This window comes from Herpailurus yagouaroundi, unplaced genomic scaffold, assembly GCF_014898765.1.
Source record: "Herpailurus yagouaroundi ecotype Mexico unplaced genomic scaffold, PumYag 192, whole genome shotgun sequence".
NCBI classification, from domain to species: domain Eukaryota; kingdom Metazoa; phylum Chordata; class Mammalia; order Carnivora; family Felidae; genus Herpailurus; species Herpailurus yagouaroundi.
This window is the reverse complement of record NW_024412423.1, coordinates 14,241,303-14,254,625: the sequence shown is the minus strand read 5'-3', so window position 1 is coordinate 14,254,625 and position 13,323 is coordinate 14,241,303. Positions and strand designations below refer to the sequence as shown.

Below are 13,323 nucleotides of genomic sequence, written 5' to 3'. Positions count from 1 at the left end.
AGAGGGGAAGAGAGAGGACCCCCATAGGCTCTGTGCTGTCAGCGTAGGGCACACCGGGGAGGGGGGCTTGAAATCATGAACCTCTAGATCGTGACCGAAGCTGAATCCAAGAGTCAGAGGCTTTATCGATTGAGCCACCTAGGCGCCTTTGCGCCACCTGTCCTGGATGGCGTTGTATTTGTAAGCAATCCTGTGAGACCAGTGAGGCCTTAGTCTCAGTATCCCAAACTCACATCCAAATTCCTTTGAGCTGTGAGTCTTTAGTATCTATTAGTGAGTTCCTCTTGATTTCCAACTCTTGGAGGCTTTCCTTTCTTGTCCTCAACAAATAAATATGTTTACATATCTGTATCTTTATTGTCTTTAATCTAACATTTAAGTACTAGCTGCTGGAAGGGGGAGATCTTTTTTTTTATTTTTATTTTTTTTAATATTTTTTATTTATTTTTGAGACAGAGAGAGACAGAGCATGAGCAGGGGAGGGGCAGAGAGAGAGGGAGATGCAGAATCAAAAGTAGGCCCTAGGCTCTGAGCTGTCAGCACAGAGCCCGACGCAGGGCTTGAACTCACGAACTGTGTAGATCATGACCTGAGCTGAAGTCGGACGCTTAACAGCCTGAGCCACCCAGGTGCCCCTGGAAGGGGGAGATCTTAACATGCTGTCAGTGTATCATCTTGGCCTGGATACTTTCTTTTAATGTCAGCAAAATGAGTTCCATTTTCCTGTAGTGCAGTTTACTTGTTAGATCTTTAAAAAGGCTTTTCCCGTTACAAGGGGGCGTCCTAGGAGGCATGGAATTTAAAATTTAGGCAATAAAATAAATCCGTTTTTCTCTAGAGGCAGTTCTGTACCACATGTTCTTTCAGTGTTGGAATTTAATTGCCTGTAACTGCTGACTTCCGGTAACTATCGGCTGGCTGTTTCCAGGTTTGGTTCCAGGCCTAGTAGTGACCCCCAAGCTTCCTGAATGTGCCTGAGTGTATCACAAAATACTCCGTGGAAAGAGGTGAGCACTAGGATGGAGTATTTATATTTTTCATTAGAGGGAACTAATTCTTTGGGAGTGGGGCCGATTTACATTTTACCCGTTATGTAAAGAGTTTCACGTGGAAACACGAGTTAATTGGTCCCGTATTTCTGATGTCTTCCAGCCGTGTGCGGGGACTCTTTATAGATTGAATCCCAAGCAGCTGCCCTGTGACCCGTCTTTTAAATCTGGCTCTACTTTCTTCTTCTGGTTTTAAGTCATTTTGCTGTGAAGCCTACAGTTTAATGAAAGGAAAATATCATCAGTAACTTTTGCCAAAATGGATGTGAAGACTCTTTGAACTGTGGACCGTCCTTGTAGTTTTTTCCTTGTAGCAGTTGGTGTAATGCAATCTTATCATTCCATTAATAATATGTTATGCATGGTCACATCCCTGCTTAATTAGACTTGCAGTTTTCAATTAACAGCATTTTTTGATGATACATTATTATCCTTATTAGTGAGGTCGTAGGCTATATTATAACAAAGACTGAAGACTCTATTGTCAGCATAATCTTGAAAGAACCATTTAACTTTATGAAATGTATCTGGTGAAGGAACTTCATACTTTATTTGATGTATAATTTGACCCCCATAAAGAACCAAATGATTCTTTTTTCCCTCCCCTTCTTAGAATAAAATGTCCGGCACTTCACATGGTATGAATATTTCTCTCAGTTAAAGTGAATAACATTGTCAGAAAATGGAATCTGCATTTTTAAAAATTGAGTAGATGAGCAGTCAGATATTCTTATTCAGCGATTTATCATGTCTTGAGATGAAATTTATAGTTCTATGTGAAACTGATTAAGTCCATTAGATTTTAATTATTGTTCCGAAATCAATACTCTTCTGAGCTTCAGGGAATATTCCATTCACTCATCTCAATAAGGGAGTGGATTTGGGATAGACATATTCTTTTAGTTGATACTGAAAGCACGTTAAATTTTTTTTTTTAATGTTTATTTATTTTTGAGAGAGAGAGAGACAGAGAATGAGCAGGGGAGGGGCAGAGAGAGAGGGACACACAGAATCCAAAGCAGGCTCCAGGCTCTGAGCTGTCAGCACAGAGCCTGATGCAGGGCTCAAACCCACAAACTGGGAGATTATGACCTGAGCCCAAGTTGGACGCTTGACCGGCTGAGCCACCCAGGTACCCCTGAAATACTATTTAGTTTAGATTCTTGTAGTTCTTTGTTTGTTTTTCCTTGTTCCTACTCGTTTTTTTTTTTTTCCTACTGTTCAAATATAAAGAAGTCAAAACCTATAGGGATCAGAAGACATTTGTGACAAGGTTCTATCTCAACTACCCAGCAGCTATTGAATGATTGATTTTGCTTCATTTTGTCTTTCCAACTTGGGAGGCGAGTGATCTGACCCTCTGAGAGATTTACTAGGGGCCTGCACGGTGTGGTGGGAAAGGTTAGTCAAGTGTGGGTACTTCTCTATAGTTCTGCTTGCTTTAAATGACAGGGTCACATTTCAAGAGAGTGGTCAGTTCCACTGTTGCTCTTACAAGTTATTATGTTTCCTGAAATGTAACCAGCCTTGTGGCCTCTGTCACTTCTGGCTGACTTCTGTTAATTTTAGTTGTGTTTGAACTTTGTATAAATTAAATCATAACGTGCGTTCTTTCATGTCTGGCTTTCCCCCACCAGTATGACATCTCCTGGGGTTTGTTCTGTGTGGTAGTAGAAGTATGCTGTGTAGCAGAGGTTGGCACACTTCTTCTGTAAAGGTTTAGTTAGTAAGTATTTTCAGCCTTGTAGGCTCTGCGTTGTATGTTGCAGCTATAGGACCCTGCAGCCTTAGACAATACCATAAATGGGCATGGGTGGATTTGATCCACGGGCTATAGTTTGCCGATCCCTGTGGCACAGTTTTTATTCAGGGGCACCTGGGTGGCTCAGTCGGCTGAGCGAACTTCCGACTTCAGCACAGGTCGTGATCTCACAGTTCGTGAGTTCAAGCCCCGCATTGGGCTCTCTGATGACAGCTCAGAGCCTGGAGCCTGCTTCAGATTATGTGTCTCCCTCTCTCTCTGCCCCTCCCCACTCATGCCATGTCTCTCTCTGTCTCTCAAAAAGAAATAAACACTTAAAAAAATTTAAAATATTAAAAAAAGGACTATTCCACCATTTATATTGTTAATGCATGTTTGGATTGGTTTTGGCTTTGAAAACTTATGCATAGGCTGCTGTGAACATTCTTATATATATTTCTTTCATATATATATATATATATATATATATATATATATATGCTTTTATGTTGAAAAGTTGTCAGATAATAGGGATTCATATGTTTAGCTTTGGCAGGTACTGACAGAATGTTTTCTGAAGTGGTTTTACTAGCTTACACTCCCATTGCTAGTGTTCCAGCTGATTGAAGTTTTTACTAACGTTTGGTGTTGTCATTTAAAAAATGTGATATTGTAGTGGTATCTCATTTTCCTTATGATGAATTATGCTAAACATCTTTTCATGTACTTATTAGGCAATCTGGAGAATATATACATATACATACATGCACATTTATACACATACATACACACGCATATATATATACACACACTCCCAAAACGCACGCACATACACACACACACACACACACACACACACACACACACACCCAAAATACCTATTTGAGAGTTTTTGTTCAATTTTTGAAATTTGGCTTTCCTGTCTTTTTCTGGTGGATTTGTAATATTTCTTTATATATATTCTGGAAGTGAGTTCTTGGAAATGAATATTGCAAATATCTTTTTCCACTTGTTGGCTTGCCTCTTTCACTCTTATAATGGTATTTTTTGCTGTATTGACTTTCTTTTTTGTAATGAAATTAAATTTGTTACTGTTTTTCTTTATGTTCCTTCCATATCCTATATAAGTAATCTTGATTTACGCTAATATCCTAAATATATTCTGTGTTAGCCCCTAGAAGCTTTATTATTTGTCTTTTATATTCAGAGCTATGATCTAACCTGAACTGATATATATATATATTTGGTATTATGATATATGTAGTATTATGGTTTCAATAGTAACTTTTTTCCTATGTGGACATCCAAAGATCCAACATCATTTATTCTAAATATTGTTTAACTGTATTGCATTGTGATGGCACTTATCAGACCATATATGTATATGCTGGTTTCTGGACTCCGTTTTGTTGATCTGTTGTCTTTGGGCCAATAATGCACTATTTTAACTTATAATTTTGCCACTTATTTTTAATTAAAAACATTTTTTTAAAGTAAACTCTATGAACAACGTGGGCTCGAACTCAGGACACCAAGATCAAGAGTCACATGCTGATTGACTGAGCCAGCCAGGGGTCCCAATTGTTATAATTTTATAGCTTATCTTAATACGTCCTATATCTTCTGCTATAAACCCTCCAATGCGGTTTTTCTTCTCTAAAATTGTCTTTGCTACCCTTGTCCCTAGTCTTTTTTTTTTAAATGTGTATTTATTTATTTTGAGAGAGAGAGCAGGGGAGGGGCAGAGAGAAGGGGAGAAAGAGAGAATACCAAGCAGTCTCCCACATTGCCAGCACAGAGCTCGACGTGGGGCTCGAACCCAAGAACCATGAGATCACGACCTGAGCTGAAGTCAAGAGTTGGACACTTAACCGACTGAGACACCCACGCGCGCACCTTTGTTTTTTTTATATTCATCTTAAAACACCTTTTTAAGTTTCCACACACTGTCTTTCTGAAATTTTGATTATGATTGTATTGAATCATTAGATCAATTTGGGGGCGAATGATATCTGTCCAACACTGAGACTCTAATCCACGAATATCGTGTCATTTCACACTATCCTCTTATCTTTTTAAGGATCTGTAACATCTGTAGGAACATCTCCCATTTCATTTCCCACATTGGTCATTTGTGCCTTCCATTGGCTCGTGTCCCATTCTTTCCTCTTTCCTTCTGAGATTCTAATCATATGTATGTTAGCACATTGAAAGATGTGTTCCTCGGTATCTGATGCTCTTTTCTGTATTTTCCTTCCATTTTTCTGTTCATGATTCAAGCAGACATTTCTGCAGACCTACTTTCCGTTTTGTCAATGATCCTTTTTGTTCTTTTTTCATATGCTATTAAATTTGCCTGTGGAATCTTTAAATTTGGTTATCAATCAGTCAATCAATCAGTCAGTCATCTTCAGTGAGACTGCTGTAAGCTCCAGGCCACTGCTTTGAGTTTGGCTCATTTCTCATGCAGTGAGTCAGAAGATGGTATGGGGGGTAAACGTGGAGGCTAATGCCAAAATTACGTATGACACACGCACCGCATTCCTTTGCTGTCTGGGATTTAGTCCTTCAAGTTCTGGCTCACCTACTTGATCTCTAAGGACTCCCAATATCTCTTTTGTGTATTTTATCCATCTTTTATACTTGTTTTCATTGAGAGGATTAGTCTAATCCAAATGACTTTGACATATTGACTGCATACTTCTAAAACAAAAGTATTTGTTTCCATTTATTGTTGGATTTGGCCAACTCTCTTTGTGGAATAGGAGCCAAATCCAGTTTGCCACAGTTGCAAGGCATTTTCTTCTTTTATTTCCCCTTCTCTTGTGCAGATAGGCTCCCGGAAGACTTTCGGATGGATAAGATGTGTTTCAGGTTTTGGCATTGTCACTCGTGATTGAGATGTTTGTTTTGCAGTAGCTCAGCTCTGTCTTGTTTTCTACTCATTTTATGACTTTAAGCCTGTACTCGGGAGCGATCATAACTTATATCATGCAGTGCTTATCATTTATAAACCACATTGTAATACATTATCGCATTTAGTCCTCAGAACAACGTCCTGTGAAGCAGCTGGTATCACAACCTCTCTTTAGCAGTTGAGCAAACTCAGGCTGAGTTAGGTTAAGGGCTTTGCTCCAAATCACAGTCAGCAGGTGACAGATTAAGGGCTGAAATCCCTGCCTTCCACCGCATGCTTTCCCCATCCTGTTCTTACCCTAATAATGACCAGGCAATTGGCTAGAAAGTGAAGCTACAGATACAATTAAAACAGCGTTTACTCTCAAGGACTTCCAAGCTTGGTGGGTTACACCGCATTGCGCTCCAGGAAGTTGCGTGGTTATTTTTCAAAAATGCCAACGTTAAAATATTCTCAAGCTTTAGCAATTCTGCTAAAATCCTGGGTAATAAAGACAGGAGTAGAATAGAAAAGGGAAGCCAATGTCGGAAGCTGGGGGAAGGCAGAGCCAGGATTTGCTCTACTTACATTTTTGTAGAATAATGATTCCTGCGTGGCTTCGGGGGAAGTAGGACTAGTCATGTACATTTCAAATGAGAATTCTCTTCTATACAACTCTTAGCAATTTAGGGAAACCTACGTCATCTTGACATTTTTCAAATTGTTTAAGGCTTGTGGGTCTTTTCCTGTTAATTTATGAGACGTGAGAAAAAAAATGAAGAGATGAGTCTTCGGTGCCTTCATTAGGGGAGATGCCCCCCAGAAAAGAGCAGACAAGGTTAGAAACAGACCCAGGCTTGCTCATGTACATGTACAGAGCGACATGAGGCTTGTCTGTATGTCCCTGGGGACCCCCTGTCTCCCTAGGTGTATTTGGAATTATATGTGGGCATGTTTCATGTGTCCTTGACCTTCACAATGACCTTGATAGGGGGCACCGCTGTCTTGTAGTTCCCCAGGGGCCTTGACATGGTGGGGCTTAGACCCACCATTAAAGAGTTTTGGATTTTACTCTGCCAGCAGTGATGAGTAAATGGAGGCTGCAATCATTGTTGAGGGAAGATTAACCAGGTGGTGGTTTAGGGTGACTTTCAGAGGTAGAGGCTGGAGGCCAGGCACCAGGTAAAAAAGGTTTTACAAGAAACCCGTATAAACAGAAGCCAAGAGTTCTATTAGAATGTGCAGGTGGAGAGGGAGGGTTGGTTATGTTTGCATCACATCCCTCCTACAGCATTTGTGTGAGGTGGCAGAGAGGGATGTGTTTCATATTTGGGGGCATTAATGAGGGGAGGAGTGAGGCAGTGAGACAGAGGAGCCATTTAGCTAACAGGCCCAGTGCAGAGGGAGGAAGTCTTTATAGCCAACCTACCTGATGCTCATTAGACTCTTGACTGTGAATGGAAATATTCTGTTCTTTATATATTTTGTTAATGTCTACTTTTTTTTTTTAATTTTTTTTTCCAACGTTTATTTATTTTTAGGACAGAGAGAGACAGAGCATGAATGGGGGAGGGGCAGAGAGAGAGGGAGACACAGAATCGGAAACAGGCTCCAGGCTCTGAGCCATCAGCCCAGAGCCTGACGCGGGGCTCGAACTCACGGACCGCGAGATCGTGACCTGGCTGAAGTCGGACGCTTAACCGACTGCGCCACCCAGGCGCCCCTGTTAATGTCTACTTTTGAGAGAGAGAGAGAGAGAGAGTGTGCAAGCAGGGGAGGGGCGGGGAGGGAGGGGGACACAGAATCCGAAGCAGGTTCCAGGCTCTGAGCTGTCAGCACAGAGCCCGATGCAGGGCTCAAACCCATGAACCGCGAGATCATGGCCTGAGCCGAAGTTATGAGCCGAAGTTGGATGCTTCACCGACTGAGCCATCCAGGCATCCCAATTCAGTTTATTTTTAAGAGCAAGCCCAGTAGGATTTTCTAGACAGGCCATCCTCTAGATAGCAACGGCCTTTTACGAGCTCTTTTTCCCCATTCCCAACTCAGCGTATGCAGCTTTCATACTTTAATCTTCCAAAACAAAAAGTCTCAAATGTACAAGTGAAAAAAAAAAATCCAAGCTGTTGACAGAGTCTTAACTAATTGGCGCGACTTGCATACAGCTGTGTGAGTTCAAAAAAGCTCTCCTGTATGTAGATGCGGGGGCCGTTTATATGCAGGTCTGTGCATAAGACTCTGTACATTTATTTCCTCAGAGCGAACCTAGGTGCCACCTCTTGGTGAACAAACCAGCACTTCATTCGCATATCTTACAAAAAAAAGAGAGACTGTTTCCGGGCTAACAGCACTGTGCATCCTGTATTCAGACCACATAGTCTCCGCTCCATTAAGGAGAGTCCTTCCGTCCATGATGCGTACCACACTACTGCCTGGCCTCCCTAAGTAGCTTCATACGAGAGCTCCAAAGTAAGAGCCTGTAAGCCAACCCGAGGTGGGGAGACAGAGTCCTGACCAGGCTTAGACGTGTTCGCCTGCTCTGCTTACTGTTCGTATCTCACTTTATCTACGCGGATGATTTTGGTGGGCGGGAAGGCAGGGGCTGCTACAGCACCTGTCTTCATGATGTTATGTCCCCTAGTGTCTGTCCTTGTGCCATACTCCTAGTAGGTACTCAGTAAATATTTGTGTATTGAACTGATGGGACTTGGCAGATATATCCAGAAGCAATTGTCTTCATTGTGGAACGTAGTGTATGTTATTGATGAGCCGGTATATTTCTAATTCAGCCACACAAATATCTCTTAATTACATACAATGATCCCTTATTTTAATCTGGATTTTTTTGCAGTTGTTGTAACAGGTGTGTTTCAGCAGAGAACAGCTTCTAGCAATTGCAGTTACTGCGGTATTCGGTATCTGTGGCAAGGGAAGCCCTCCACATTCTGACAAAGGCTAGGGCTCACGGTAGTTGAGTTTTAAAAATCTTTTTTAGAGTAGATTATACACAAATGCCTTGCTTGTATTCCAACAGAGTGTGGGTGGACCTGGGACCATAGCCGTGTGCAACAGAAGCCCTCCACGTGCACGTTGGTCGATTTCTAATTGCACGGCTGCCCATCAGCTTAGTGTTAATGTACATAGGTGTATCTGTGTGTATGGGAAGACATGTTTGCGTTTAGCACTATCCGTACAGTTGTATAGGTGGTCAATATGGCTTAATAAGAATTGGGGGGAATTCTTCAGTTCTGTTATTGTTACTAGCTTACAAGGTTCTCACCAACTCCTCACTCTGTTTTCAGTGTCTACGGGAGAAATTCTGAACAGAAACAGAGCTTCAGTGCATTGGGAAAGCATCATTTTTTTTTTCTTTTTGTAAATTTTCCTTTCTTGTGGTTGGAAGTTAAGGGCTGGAGCAGGGGGTGCCCAGGATGTGAATAACCAAGATGCAGTTGTGTGGGCGTGGGAATTCAGGTCCTGTTCTGGACTTGGTGTCATGGAGGGGTCAGTTTGGTTTGCGGACGCTGAGGACACCTCTGAAGGATTTTTGTCTCCATGAGGTGGACTTACTTCTGAAGTTTCACTTTTCAGCAGAGCAGGTCTTTAATTTAACTTCGGTTGGGTCTGCATAATCTGAGAACGTTGACTATTTAGCTTCTGGAAAAATGTATGTTTAAGAGCATGGACTTCAGAGTTCAAGTCTTGACTCCACAAATGAAGAGCCTGTGATATTGGGCAAGTTCACCCTTTAAGCCTAGGTTTGCTCACCTATCAACATGACGTTATTAACAGCAGCTGCCGGAAAGTTCAATGAGAGATTAAATGCTTATCTTAGGATCTGGCACTTAGTAACTGCTCAATAAATGCTAACCTTTATTGTTTCTAGTAAATCTGCTGGTACTTATGCCACTCATCTCCAATGGCAGAGATATCAGATCATTTCCCAGATAGCATTTTCAAGAAATAAACGACATGGGTTTGTTCAGCGTTAGAAATGTTGCGTAAGATTTGACTGATCTCCCTTTTCTGCCAAGAAGTAGCTCACACAAAGCATGTGGTAGAGAGACACGTGGGCTGTATTTCTCAATCAGAATTTGAGTCCATTCTAAAGTGAGGGGAAAAGATAACCTGTGTGTTGATGTAGTGGCATTGATTCAGCACAGATACGTGAACAGCCAGCAAATGCAATCAGAGCTCATGCAAATCACACCTCTGGTGCAGCATGTTAATGACGACTCTTCTATAAGTAACACTTATTTCAGGGTCCTACTTATTCTCATTAAACGAGCCTGTGGTTGTTTGCATTCCTCAGAAGGGAAAACTGTCAGTAGCAGCTCTGAGTCATGCTTCATGCAACATCTACACCTGTTTCTTTGATTTGATTGAATATATATATTTAAGGAACTGGAGAGGTTTTGACTTTCAAATAAATGAGTTAAATGCCCTTCCTTAAAAATCGCATTGGTAACATGGTTCACAGTTATCTGGAGAGAGCTTTAGAAGAGGTTGAGATGTGAGTGCTCATTTCTTTGTAGAACCTAGATTTTCATTTGGCTGGAGTCCCCTATGCACACCGCCCCCCTGCCCCCCAATCTAAAGGAAAACTGGCAATGGAATTGAAATCAAGTCTTTTGATTTTGCTTTGGACATGTGCTGGTATACTCATTTTCTTTGGATTCTTAGGGAACTAACTGTAAATGTTTAAGCTCTGATCTCTCAGTTTGAGTTAGTAACCAGAAATTAGAATATAGGTGTACATATCTACACTGGAGACTGGAGGTTTGAGAAGTTGTGTACATCATGTCTCTTCTGCTCTCAACTCAAGCAGATTACTACTTGCTAAAAATGGGAATTTGAGTTGAACTTGACTTCAAGAGACGTCAGGTACTGACTGTCCAGAGAGATCCCTTGTGTAAACCCACACTTCTCTGGAATGGAAAATCTGTATTATCTTTGGCCCCTGAAATAAAACCAGTTATTTTGATCCAGAACTCTGAAATCTAAAGATTTAGGCTTTGAGCACCCTTTCTCATATCCTCTTTAATAAACTTACAAACGACTTTGGAAAATGCGAATTTTCCAGTGGGAGTCGGTGAGTATTCTGACTCAGAAGCCATTATGTCCATGCAAAGATAATGCATTTTAGTAAGAGAAGAAATGAGTGACACTTTTCGTTTTTTGTGTGTGAGATTCGTCAAAGGTCGATGTGAAAAAATGTTTCTGAGAGGTTTTTCACGGGAAGCAGAACAACTTAGTTTCTGAATATTCAAGGTGATGTGCTGTGAGGGAAAAAACATTCTACCCTTTCAGAGGAAATGTGTGTGAGGTCATTTTCCTAACCTTGCTGAACTCCAGCATATCAGGGGCAATGTAATAATTAAAAACTCATTTCACAGCAGCTGATTAGGCTTTGATTCACAATTACTCTGTCTTTCAAAAGTCTCCTCTATCTGAGCATTTTGAAAATATGATGGCTTCATTATTTGTTATATTTCCAAAGTTAGAGCTTCAAAGGAGCTGCAAAAACTTTCTCAATCATCTAGAAAGTCATGAATAAAACATGCATACCCAGAATTTTAAATTAAAGTAATTAGGCCACATTAGAATCTTAAAAAAAAAAAAAGATGTAACATCCATGTCAATGTGGAGAAAGATGCCCTTCATTAAATTACATCTTCTTCCTGTCCAACATTTTAAACTGCCACTTTTAATGTAACATTAGAAAAATAATTACTGTGATTAAGATAATTTTAAAAAGTAAATGTTAGAAAATCCGGACCACAACGTTTGCAGAGTATCCATTCCAATAAAATTTTTTTCTATAAATTATTTGAAATTAACAAAACAGCATCCTGACATTCTTTTGCCAACGTTATGAGTCCATTTTAATGAGTGTAAACAGGAGGCTGATACTTAACTCAAGGCTGGGGAGCTCCAGCAAGACTTAGCCTATGTGATAAAAGCATCTAAGGATAGGGTGTTGAAACATTATAGCTCTGTGAGAGGCAACTCTCCAGGTCATGGTGGGAAGCTCTATCTGAGACGTGGGAGTGCTCATTCAGTAGACTTTCAAGTTTAGGGAAAATGCTTGCAGACCAAGAACGATGGAGATGGCTCCAATGAAGGAAAATGGAGACAGGTAGAGGAAATCCTGTGGCTTAAGTATCACACAGCTGTGTTTCTATGGCAAACGTCTTCTGATACATAGTTTATTAAATCTTTCTTGCCTAAACTCTGCCTCTTGGGTCATTTTCCCATGGGTGGAGACACCTCTGTTACTCTAATGAGAGTCAAGGGAAACACAGAGTTCGTTTTATCCTATAGCATAATTTTACCTGTTAGCATAAAAACAAACTGCCAGTGATGCCAGCCTGGGATGGCACACTGAGAGTCACTGAGCTAGAGCAATGGCTTTTAACCCTGTCTGCATGTTACATTCACTTGTGCAGTGCTCTGGACCTTCTGATTTAATTGGCCTGGGGAAAGGTCAGGTCATCTGTAGGCTTAAAATCTTCACAAGTGATTCTTTTTTTTTTTTTTTAATTAAAAAAAAATTTTTTTGTAACGTTTTTTAATTTTTGAGACAGAGAGAGCATGAACAGGGGAGGGGCAGAGAGAGAGGGTGACAAAGAATCTGAAACAGGCTCCAGGCTCTGAGCTGTCAGCACAGAGCCCGACGCGGGGCTCGAACTCGCCGACCGTGAGATCATGACCTGAGCCAAAGTCGGACGCTTAACTGACTGAGCCACCCAGGTGCCCCAAAATGTTCACAAGTGATTCTTAAAAAAGATTTTTTGTAATGTTTATTTATTTTTGAGAGAAAGAGAGACAAAGTGTGAGCGGGGGAGAGGCAGAGAGAGAAAGAGAGAGAAAGGGAGACACAGAATCCAAAGCAGGCTCCAGGTTCTCAGCTGTCAGTGCACAGCCCGATGTGGTGCTCGAACTCACGAGCCGCGAGATCATGACCTAAGCCGAAGTCGGATGCTTTAACCGACTGAGTCACACAGGTGCCCCTTCACAGGTGATTTAATGGGCAGACAGGATTGGGAACATTTGAGTCTGAGGATCGACATCGTAATTAGGCCCAAATAAACCATGGGGAACTTCACTAGACTTGAAGTTCCAGGAAATGTCAGTCTGGCCTGCTTCTGCACGCCTTCGCTATCTGGGATGCGTTGGGGCGGGTAGCGTTAGATGACCAGTTTATGCCAAATGTTTGCTGTTTGCACCTGTGTAGATGTACAGAATTGTCAGCCTTGGGTCTGTCAGTACTTCTGGAGCAGTCTGGGTTTCCAGAGGAGTTAGGCCTTGCCTTGGTGTGTCTGAAAGGATTGAGTGACTTGGTCCATCAAGTGTTTGGGTACAATGTATTTCTCCAGCATCTTCTTGCAACTCTGCAAGGACCTGCATTTTGTTGTGTTTCTCCCTTTAGTGGGCGAGAGTGCAGGTATCTAGCTAGTACCCAGTAAGCCATCAAAGTCCTCAACATTTGGCAGTCATGTCTCTGAGAGAAACCAACTGAAGCTTAGGGGGGAGGAGCTGGGGAACGTAGATGTGGGAGAGACTTCCCCCAGCCACACCCCGGTCTGGGCTTCCCTTCCTGGCCGCAGGTCACTGTGACCCAGCTCTGCCTAGGA

General features: G+C 41.5%; 1 long non-coding RNA gene across 1 annotated transcript in view; it reads left to right on the top strand.

Annotated features, from left to right (window-relative positions):
- Positions 1–928: 928 nt before the first annotated feature.
- LOC121010629 (uncharacterized) overlaps positions 929–13,323 on the top strand; it is a 97,524-nt gene continuing 85,129 nt past the window's right edge. Inside the window, exon 1 of the long non-coding RNA XR_005781296.1 lies at positions 929–1,007. This is a non-coding gene — a long non-coding RNA (uncharacterized LOC121010629). The remainder of the gene's footprint in view (positions 1,008–13,323) is intronic.